Below are 11,364 nucleotides of genomic sequence, written 5' to 3'. Positions count from 1 at the left end.
TGTTTGGAATATTACCTTTGCAACCATCAGGACCAAGAATGTAATTTTTGTTTTTAAATGGAGAAACAGAGAAATGCCAGTGTGGTATATTACCATGTCCCCGCTCAGAATACCTGTTTTATCTCATCTAATGGGTCAAACTCACCTTGGTATAACTATGATTTCAGCATAGATACACAGAGGATAATTTGGACTACTGTATCTAAAATATTTTTGCTTTCCTTGTATTTTGAAGAGCATTCGTCATGATAGAAACAATAATGTAACTGGCATAAAAGTGACTTAGAGATGTCCACAAATGCAGTATAAAGTCCATTTGAATATTATATACACATACAAATGAATTATATTTATAAAACTTATTTTATTATGAGAACTATTGCATGAACTCTTGTGTTATGTAAACTAAGGTATAAAGTTTGAGTCATATACAATGATTATGATAATAAGATGTGGTATAAATATACTTTCTTTGCATTTTAATCTTGCAAAGATTATCTATTTATAGGGATATGTTTCATGAAGGGACCAAATGTAGGGGATGGTGTGACAGGATTCAGAACCTTTCAAGTTTAAGGCCAAGCCTACATTAGAAACATGTGCCTGTATAGTAGTGGTAGGCAACTTGTGGGAAGCAGCAGCCAGCATGTCCCTGCAGCCCGCGTTGCTTCCTGCCGCTCCCATTGGCTGGGAACGGCAAACCACGGCCACTGGGAGCTGTGGGCGGTTGTGCCTGCAGCCAGTCAATGTAAACAAACTGCCTCGCAGCCCGCCAGCAAATTATCCTGATGGGCTGCATGCGGTCCATGGGCTGCAGGTTGCCACCACCGCTGTATAGCAATGTCAGTTAGGGGTGTGATTTTTTTGCAATATTTTCATACCAACAAAACTCCAAATGTAGATGAAGTTATACCAGCATAAAAGTGCTTTTTCTGGTATAAGTTAGTTTGCCCAGGGAACTGGCATAAGCTATACCGGTTAAAGCTCTCTTTTGCTGATACAAGCTGTGTCTACATTAGGAAGCAGCAAAGAGTCCTGTGGCACCTTATAGACTAACAGACGTATAGGAGCATGAGCTTTCGTGGGTGAATACCCACTTCTTCGGATGCATGGGTGGGTATTCACCCACGAAAGAGCATGCTCCTATATGTCTGTTAGTCTATAAGGTGCCACAGGACTCTTTGCTGCTTTTACAGATCCAGACTAACACGGCTACCCCTTTGATACATTAGGAAGGTTAGTCGGTATGGCTATACTGGCAAAAATTTTCTACTGTAGATTTGGCCTTCGTCACTGGTTTGAAATGAACTGAGGATAATTAGCAAAATTCACTTTCACCTGCTATTTGTTTGGTGGTCTCTATAGTTTTGGCTGTAGAGCTTATTTTGTACAATGATCAGCAAAGAGTAAAAGAGCACAGCTGTTCACAATGATGTAGGTGTTGGTGTAGACACTGCTCAGCCTGTTGCAGCATCTTGTCAAGAAGATTTGGCTACATTAGATGTTGAAGGTGGTGCAACAGCATCCATTGACGAAGATTAGGTACAGACTGTGTGTTAAAGTACACATGCCACCTCATAAAACCTACCACCTCTGGACCAACTGTTGGCAGCAATCTCTGCAGAGAAGCCAGGGACTGAATGAGCCATCAGGACTGAATTTCCTCTTCCCCACAGAGGAGGTCTTCCAGGAAGGAGATGGAACACTGAAGTTGGATGGGGGAAAGCTTGTACTCCACCGATTCTATGGGGAAATGGAGAACTTCAGTTTCCTAAGCCATCAGCTCAACAACTTACATAAGCACTAAATCACTTAGAAAATGTATGTATTTTCCTAATATAATATGTAATAATATGAGTGCTCAGCTCACTCAGATAAGAGAAACTTATTTTTTGATGTTAACTTAATTATATTACATTTTGCCGGTATATGTATTTTGTGGATAAATATTTATTCTATATTTTGTTATTTTTTAAATAGTGAATAAAATTGTTCTGCCTCTCAACAAATTTGCTTCTGTACATGTTCATGTCTAGCAATTGCCAAATCAATTATGTGAATTAGACTCCTGGTTTTTGAGAAGCCTGAGTAAAGTTGTTGCTAGAGTTAGTTTTTAGGGAGGCACAGATTAAGCAATAGGCAACAATAGGATGTACACTATGGTGCCTGCCTTGAGTGCATTGTGAGGCAGGAGACAAACTGCCTGCAGCTACCAGCAGCAATAGCCGATCATTGCACTTAGCAGAGCCATCCAAGAGATGAGAGGTTCTCCACTGGTGGCCTACAGAACATGGACACGTGTTGATGAGCCAGGAAGACCTGGCTAGTCACATGTTATTGGCTCCTCTTCCTCCTTTCCGGCTCTTAAAGTGGGAGGGGAAGTGATCCACATGACAATCCTGCTACAAGATGTGCCCCCATCCAGTGATAAAGTTTCAGGTCCTTTGGAACAGGTAAAAGCAAATGGCCCTGCTGTTATATGCCCACCCTCAAACTCAAGAACTGCCAATATTTTAACAAAGGTCTCTGTCACAGAGTGATTGGCTCCTTTAAGAGGTAACTGGTCCATCCCTGCACATGACTCATTCATCTCTCCTCCCCAGATGGGGAAAATTAGTGTAGTGACCTGACAGGAAGGTCATGTGGTTAAATCAGTCCACCCTGGAGACAAATGAGAAGCCTCCTGAAAGACAAAGAAGGGAGACTGCAAGAAGGAAGGCTGTCGGATCCCAGAACCAATGAGTAAAACCTTGCAGAATCACAGCACAGGCCCCAAGAAGGAGGGCTATGGGGCCCCAGAAGCATGGACAAGATATCTTGGGACTGAGGGGCCAAAGAGTCTGTATTCTGAAAAGACTTAGCAAATAAGACCCCATAAAGGGGGATCTTACTTTAAGTATTCTGGCTTGTGAGCAAATTATTGCAACAATCATGAGGGAGCTCAGGGTGGGATGGCAGCAGGGCCATGAGGTGCCACAAGGGGCCATGCTCGGGGATGGCACCCTGCTAGTCTCCCCAACAAATCCTTGAATGTAGCCTTCAGTATATGCTATGTAGCAGGTTGGCAGATGCTGCAGAAAGGAGTGAAGACTAGAGTCAATTCATTTAAAGAAAAATGCTTTCTTACACCCACAATAAGGCAAGAGGCTGCACCATTGGGCAACAAACTCCTGGAAATAGCTTCAGTGGGTCCCTGAGAGCTGTACTGAGTTTGTTGGTAAATTTAGCACAGCCTGACAGCATCCAACTTGTGTAGCTGGAAGTATGGGACGGGGATGATGAACATGTGGGGAATTCAGAGGATCCACTCCTCTGAGAAAAGTTTGGAAAAATCCCCGCCACTTTGTGCAACCTGGTCAATTCCAAGGGCAAATTTTTTTGCAAGATTCTTAGGAGACCCAAGGGTGAGTTGTCTCTGGCATAGATAACTAAGCAGCATCCAGAGAGGGGTTGAAGTCCACCAAACAAGGACTGAGTGGTAGAAGCTTAATGCAGTGCTCCTATGAGCCATTCTATCACATTCCTGCTTTGTAGCACAAAATAGTCCTATGAAAGGAGATTGGAAAACAGCAGGGGAGTGTTCTGCTGTTGGAAGTTAAACTAAGACATATTGATTATGAGTTTGTTACTTATCTCCTTTCATTGTTTGAAATTGGCTGGGAGTTGGTGTACAGCTCTGACATCTCTAAAAAACCACAGCAAAGGCCATCAGAGCCTGGTTTAGGTCAAGCAGGGCTTGATTTTTAAATATCATGTTCATGTGGAATTGCAAAAACATGTTTAATTTTCTGCATGTCCTTACTGTGACTGGGAATACAAGCCAGATTTTTGTGTGCACAAATGGCCACCCTCATAAACATTACTACCAGAATGGTTCAGAATACAACATCCATGCTTTTCTGTAGAAATGATTTGATTAGAGCCTTTTATTTGTTTCACCCAAGAGGTAATAGATTCCCAATACTCTCCTTGAATCTGGACACAACAAATCCTTGTTTATCATATCTCTTCTGGGTTAGCATTGGGCCACTTCTTTCCATGTTCAGGTTATGTGATGATATATCTTCTTCCTTAAGGAGAGCTGAATTACTCTTGCAATGTGAATTAGTTGTGCAAGTCTCCTACCATTCTGAGGTATTGCTATTATGAAGTATAGTATACTCAGGGCAGAAGGTGCCATTGTCAGAGAAAGGCCCAGAATCAGATAACTTTCTAATTAAATTCTATCAGTAATAATGACTCAGTGGGAATACTTTTCCCCCAGCTCTATACACAATATATAAAGAAAGAAAAATCCCAAACATTGCACTGAACCAAATACCCCTAAACTTTGGACAGGTTCAAATGGGACTTAGTCACCTAACCTGCTTATGTGTTCTTGATGTTTATGTATCCCACTAGGCCTCTATCTGCATCTTTAGGTATCTAAATACCTCTGAAAATCTGGCCTTTAGGAGCCTACATTCCATTTTGACAAGTGACTGAAGCATTTAGGAACCTAGGTCATTTAGCCACTTTTAAAAATGTTACTCCTAGTCAGTGATTCGTGGTGTCAAGAATACAACCGCAAGAGACTCTTGTGCTAAAAGTGATAGGTAGATCTATCTTGGATGCTTCTAAGATGCCATGGTATCTAAACCCTATGGGAGGGGCAGGTCAAAGGGGTGATATTTGTTAAACTTGTCAGTAGATCCAAAACCATACCAGAGCTGTTTAAATCCACTGATCGTTCACAATCATCTTTAGAGATCAGATAAACTGATCAGAAGTAACTTTATCAATAGGATACTTCAAAGCATGCTTAAATAAACATTTCAAGTGCTCATCTTTCAGTCTGAAGTATCTAAGTCAGTTGAAAACACATTTGCAAAAACCTATTAAAACAAACACTGCCACCATTAATTCTGGGGCATTTAACCATCTATCAATCTTTAGCAGGTGGATAAAGGGCTAGTAAGTTGAAGTTGAGCCTTATCACTTAAATCAGTGTTTCCCAAACTTGGGACACCGCTTGTGTAGGGAAAGCCCCTGGCGGGCTGGGCCGGTTTGTTTACCTGCCGCGTCCACAGGTTCAGCCGATTGCGGCTCCTAGTGGCCGTGGTTTGCTGCTCCAGGCCAATGGGAGCTGCTGGAAGCGGCACGGGCCAAGGGACATACTGGCCGCCGCTTCCAGCAGCTCCAATTGGCCTGGAGCAGCGAACCGCGGCCACTGGGAGCTGCGATCGGCCGAACCTGCGGACGTGGCAGGTAAACAAACCAGCCTGGCCAGCCAGGGGCTTTCCCTGCACAAGCGGCGTCCCTGGTTTGGGAAACACTGACTTAAATAATCAAATGGATTTGGAGAGTGGGAACAAAACTATTATGGGGCAAAATCAAAAGGGCAGTGTCAACTTGACTTTTTTTAAATGGACTAATTTAAAACATTGCAGTTCCTGTTTGAGCACTGTTCAAATGGTGGCCCTGATTCAACAAATTCCTTAAGCATATACCTAACCTAACCTAAAGCACGTAAGTGGTCCCACTACAGTCATTTAAATTAAGCACCTCACTCAGTACGTTGCTGAATCCGGATCAGTCTGTTTTCCGAATATGTATATTTTAAAATTCTTTCAAAATAGTTTTTATACAGATTATTTCAGCTCTGGTGATATTTATAAGGGTCTTCTCAGCAAGAGAGAGACTATATAGGAGAACCTAGTGACACTGATTACCCAGAAACTGCACAGAGTTTAAAAAACAAAACACCACACAGAATTCTGGAAAAAAAAAAGGGGGGCGTTTTCATTACCATCTTTCAGTTATCTTATGTGTCACTAGAATTTTCAAGGAAATGTGATTATCAGACAGCAGCCATTTCACATTACCAGAATTAGCATTTGCCTGTGCTATGTTAGAAGGCAATAGGGGAGAATGAGGGAGATCTCTATAATATTTTTATGATTATTATATGCACATCAGTTTACCTGCTTGATATTATTCTGTATGAGTTACATCAAAGGAGTTACATCAAAGGAGACTGTTAGGGAAAAAACAACATGCAACAAAACAATGACAGAGATCGAATTCCTCCACAGAGAATACCAAGGATCCTTAGGAGAACAATGGAGGACTATTAATTGGGAAATGCCCACCTAACTGGTTCCAGCCAATTAAGTAAATTTGTTTTCTCAAAGCCAGAGCCTAGGGTCAAAGTGACACAAAATCATTAAAACCCTTTTGAGAGGAAGCTGGGAGCAGGCAGCCGGTGCTCGAATGGAGAATGCAGTAGTGTAACCTGTTGGGTGAATAAACAATACATGTTTCAGAGGGTTAGCTGTGTTAGTCTGTATCAGCAAAAACAACGAGGAGTCCTTCTGGCACCTTAGAGACTAACAAGTTTATTTGGGCATAAGCTTTTGTGGGCTAAAACCCATTTAATCTACACAAAGAATAAATGGACACAAATCAGACATCAAAAATTGTAACATTCAAAAACCAGTAGGAAAACACTTCAATCTCCCTGCACACTCAATAAGAGACTTACAAGTGGCAGTTCTTCAAAAAAAAAAAAAAAAAAAAAAACCCTTCAAAAACAGATTCCAATGAGAAACTGCAGAACTGGAATTAATTTGCAAACTGGAAACCATCAAATTAGGACTGAATAAAGACTGGGAGTGGCTGGGTCACTACAAAAAGTAATTTTCCCCACTGCTGATACTCACACCTTTTTGTCAACTGCTGAAAATGGGCAACGTTTATCTTGATTGCATTGGCCTCATTAGACTACAAAAGTAATTTTCCTCCTTTGATATTCACCCCTTCTTGTCACCTGTTGAGAATAGGCCACTTCCACCTTAATTAAATTAGCCTCGTTAGCACTGACTCCCCACTTGGTAAGGCAACTGCCATCTTTTCATGTGCTGTAATATAGATACCTGCTGCTTTCTGTATTTTTCACTCCATGCATCTGATGAAGTGGGTTCTAGCCCATGAAAGCTTATGCCCAAATAAATTTGTTAGACTTTAAGGTGCCACAAGGACTCCCTGTTCTTTAAACAATACATGTGAGTCACTTTAATCAGCTATTGGCCATAGGCTCTTGGAGGGAAGCTTTCATGCAGTGCCAAATACATTTGGACTGGTCACGTTTACATGGTTGGGAAACAGGGGACTGCAACCCACTGATCCAATCCAAGAGTGCTGTTCTACCCTTCAGAGAGATGAAAAATGCCAAGCATGTCACCTGGCTGTGGCACACTCGAGAGGGACTGGAAAGGTGTAAAAGGCAGCGCAACCTGTAGCCATGACACCAATGTTTTCAAAATCCATAGCACTAGGCATCTACATCGTTACTGAGTTCAATGGGAGCTGCAGGTTTGTGGCACAGTGGAAAAATCTGACCAACTATTTAACTGCTTAAATGTAGGTTTGAGGCATCCAGCTTTGAACACCTGGACCTGAGTGCATTGCCAAAAAGATTTTCTATTATTCCACAAAAATTAACCCCTTAAAATAGGTCAAGAAACGAATTCAGGATTTCCTCTTCCCTTGGCTTTTATTAGAACCAACTGAAACACCAATTTCAATGCTTGTCAGAAGAAGGGGTACTTATCCTGTGGTTCTGACCATAATAGTCCCATCTGTCAACTATTCTGAAGGGCAACAGGACATGGAAGAGAATCTAAAGAGAGCTGGATTATAAGCATCGCCTCTGTAGACAGACACCAGTATGAAGTAATTCAGCCTTTAAGATATGGAAATACACTCCTGTGTAGCTAGATCAAGCTATCTTTTCTGTACAACAGATAATTAATGGTATGTCCTAAGCTTATACATTCTACAAGGGAAATGCTTTACCCACTCCCTTTCCCTCCAATTTATCACAACCAATGAATATATCAAGCTGTGATGTTGTCTAATTAAAATATAACCATGCAAGCCATTGTTGCTACCACTGCTATGTAATTACAGCAAATCTTATATAAAATATAACTCATGGCCAGAAAGGGTTAAACAGCTTGCAGGCAGAACGACCCAAAGCCCACCTTTAAAGTCATGTTAGAAAGGTATGCGAATGGTCATGAAGTGATGCTAATTGTGTGCATCTTAGGGTACGTCTATACTTACCTCCAGGTTCGGCAGTAAGCAATCGATCTTCTGGGATCGATTTATTGCGTCTTATCTAGACGCGAGAGGAGTACGCGGAGTCGACGGGGGAGCCTGCCTGCCTGCCGCGTGTGGACCCGCGGTAAGTACCTTGTAGTTCGAACTAAGATACTTCGACTTCAGCTATGTTATTCACGTAGCGGAAGTTGCATATCTTAGTTCGAACTGGGGGGTTAGTATGGACCAACCCTTAGATGCTACCTGTCTGACATGATAGCTACTAATTCAGAGATCAAAATGCAATATGAACATTTCGATGAATCTTGGGTGAAGTAATGTCATTGTCTATATGTCTCTTTGTAGTTTGTGATAGACTGCCTAATGGAAAAATTGCCCTATGTTAATTGGTTAACTAATTACTAGTGGTGTTTAGAAAGCAAAAGGTTACATCGAAAGCCTATTGATTATCCAGGACTGCATGGTGAAGTGGATGCTAGAACACTGTAGAAAAAGACCCTTGGGTCCTGATTCTGTCATTTCAGATCTGCTTAAGGCTTCATACAGGGGAAGCGCAAGTCATAAGAAATAAGATCCCAGTCCTAAGCTGGAACACTCTGCAATGATATTGGACATTGTACTATAACCAAGGCCGTCCCTAGCCATTTGGGTGCCCTATGCCGCTCCCTCCCCCCCCCAGGTCTGGGAGGCAGGAGCTGTGGGGGGCCACTTTTGGGGGCCCCACGGGCCCAGAGTGGCCCAGGAGATTAGCGGGGGGCTGGGAGCAGCCCACTCTGCTTCCCTCGCCTGGCCCCAGCTGTGTCACTCGGGGGAGGGGGTTTGGGGAAGGGATTCCCCCCCACACACACACTCACCGGCGGGAAGCGGAGCAGCCCAGCCCCAGCCCCCTCTACTCCACCAGCTCCCAGCCGCAGCACTCCACTTCCCGCTGCCGGTGAGAGCCGGGGGTGGTCCTTTCCCCAACCCGAGCCACATGGCTTGGGCTGGGGCAAGAGAAGCGGAGCGGGCTGGGGGCCGCGTCTCTCCATTTCCAGCTGCCGGTGAGGAGTGGGAGGCGATCTTTACCCCACATTCACCAGCGGCGGGAAGCAGAGTGGAGTAGAGCGGGGGCCGGGTTGCTCCGCTTCCCGCCGCTGCCGGTGAGTGCGGGGTGGCTGGGGGAAGAGGTGAAGTGGGGGTGGGCCGGGGGCGGAGCAGGGGGGAGGGTAAGAGGCAAGCCAGAGGGAGTTGTCCAGGGCCCCACATCTCCCTAGAGACAGCCCTGCCCCTTGCAGGGGGGGGCTGGCCGAGGGATAGGGCTGGTCACCGGGGCTGGTGCTGCCACGTATGCAGCACGCAGCTGCCTAGGGCACCATGCTCCAAATTTCATGGTGCCCTAGGCAGCTGCGTATGCTGCGCATGCCTAAGGACGTATAACCTATTTCTGAAAGCACTCTGCAACTACAAAGCTCGCCATCTCTGCTGTGAATCTAAACCTTAAGAATTAAACTCATGTCTGTATGTATATTGATCTTTTAGCCTATACTCTCTCTCTCATTTTTTAATAAATTTTAGTTTAGTTAATAAGAACTGGCTGTATGCGTGTATTTGGGTAAGATCTGGAATATTCAGTAACGTGGGAGGTAATGTGTCTGATCCTTGGGGATTGGTAGAACCTTTTATTTTATATGATGAAATATGATTTTCAGAAATCTTCATTGTTGTCAGTAGCTACCGATGTGGTGCTCTGCTCTTGTTCGATGATGATAACAGTTGGCTGCGTGCGTGTCCCCTCTGTGTGCTGCCCCAGCTCTGCGCAGATAGTTGACACAGCAGACCCCGAGAGAACCCCCATAGACCACAGACTCTAGTAAGGTACGAAGGAACCCGAGCCAGGTTTATTGCCAAACGAAGCACAGTAATAGTTTCCTATAGACTCTCCAGGACATACTACGAATGTGTGCCCCCTGGCAATGGACGCAGCTCAGTCAGTGGCGGGACACTCCACTGCCCCCTAGTCTGGACAAAGATGCGCACTCTGGGACCTACTTTTATACAGTTACAGGACAGATTACTCATCCCTACTGACGTATTGAAGTACAGCCCCTTGACTCATTGGGAGCTGTCTCCTCCTTTGATCATGTTGTTTCAAACAGACAGATCTATCCATCATGCTGTCCTTTTGACCCTGTCTTTAAGAGGCACCTGCCTGTTCCTTGTTAAGTCTATGGAGTGTCCTTGTATCGGGCTGTCCAGGTGCCATCTTGGCCCAAGTTCCTCTTATTAGCATTTATATGTGAATGCACCTGCTTCTAACAACCCTCTTCTCGCCAACTTCTGTGAGGCCTGCCTCTGGCTCACAGCCCAGCTTTTGCTTAGCAAGGCCTGGAAGTACTTTGGTTCAGGCTTCAGGCCTCAGATTGGGCCTCTGACACATGAGGTTATGTTTCAGGGCCTCATCTTACTACATTCATCATATTTGACTTGGGTACCTGGATGGAGGCCTGAGGCTGGGTCACTTTAAGGGAACTGTGGTGTTGGTTTTTGGGCAACCAGTGAGGTAATAAAGAAGCTGTTTTATGCTGGCTTGGTAAATCTAAGTATTGGAATAGCCACCAGCTTTTGGGTTTATCTGCCCCATTCTTTGCGGTTCACCCTAATTGAGTGACCTCAGCTGGCCCCCACTGGGACCCTGGTCACATAAGCATAAGAAATTAGTTCAAAATAAAATGATATTTAAGGGGGGGAATGTTCAGACCCTTCCCCATTGCACCTCAACATGGCAAAAAGCCATTTCTAACTAGGAAACAACCTGATTATCCTTTCCTTACAGAATATCACAAGGAATGACATAAATGTGAGCTCTACTGGTACACAGAATAATAGCAGCCATTTAGGCTAAATTAGCAGCATCGTCCCGCTTCGCTGCTCCAGGTTGGTACATTGCGATGAACAGAGAACCCTGCAGCACCACTCCACAAAAGTAAAAGGCATGGCTAGGAGAAAAAGCCCAGTCCCGTGTGCTCCTCTCCCCATATTATACATTGTTATATGTGTGTGCATGTATATATGGATGCACAAACCCCAAAACAGATACTTTCCAAGGGGAAATCCATGGGAAATATTTTTGCCGGTAACTGATTTGGGAGCGATTCACTCCTACAGTAATGAATGTGCAAAATTACAGTATAAGGTAAAATGTATTGTAACAGTTTATTATTTTATGCAGTTTACATTATGGCTGCATTTTATCATTTGGTTCACAGGAAGCTGACTTTTCCT

At 43.9% G+C, this 11,364-nt stretch overlaps 1 long non-coding RNA gene across 2 annotated transcripts in view; it reads right to left on the bottom strand.

Annotated features, from left to right (window-relative positions):
- Positions 1-1,169: 1,169 nt before the first annotated feature.
- Positions 1,170-11,364, bottom strand: part of LOC128841491 (uncharacterized) — a 39,477-nt gene continuing 29,282 nt past the window's right edge. For both annotated transcript variants that reach the window (XR_008445857.1, XR_008445856.1), the window contains exon 6: positions 1,170-1,743. This is a non-coding gene — a long non-coding RNA (uncharacterized LOC128841491). The remainder of the gene's footprint in view (positions 1,744-11,364) is intronic.

Source organism: Malaclemys terrapin, chromosome 8 (assembly GCF_027887155.1).
Source record: "Malaclemys terrapin pileata isolate rMalTer1 chromosome 8, rMalTer1.hap1, whole genome shotgun sequence".
Lineage (NCBI taxonomy): Eukaryota > Metazoa > Chordata > Testudines > Emydidae > Malaclemys > Malaclemys terrapin.
Note: the sequence above shows the minus strand (reverse complement) of the source record. Positions and strands in the feature narration are given on the sequence as shown.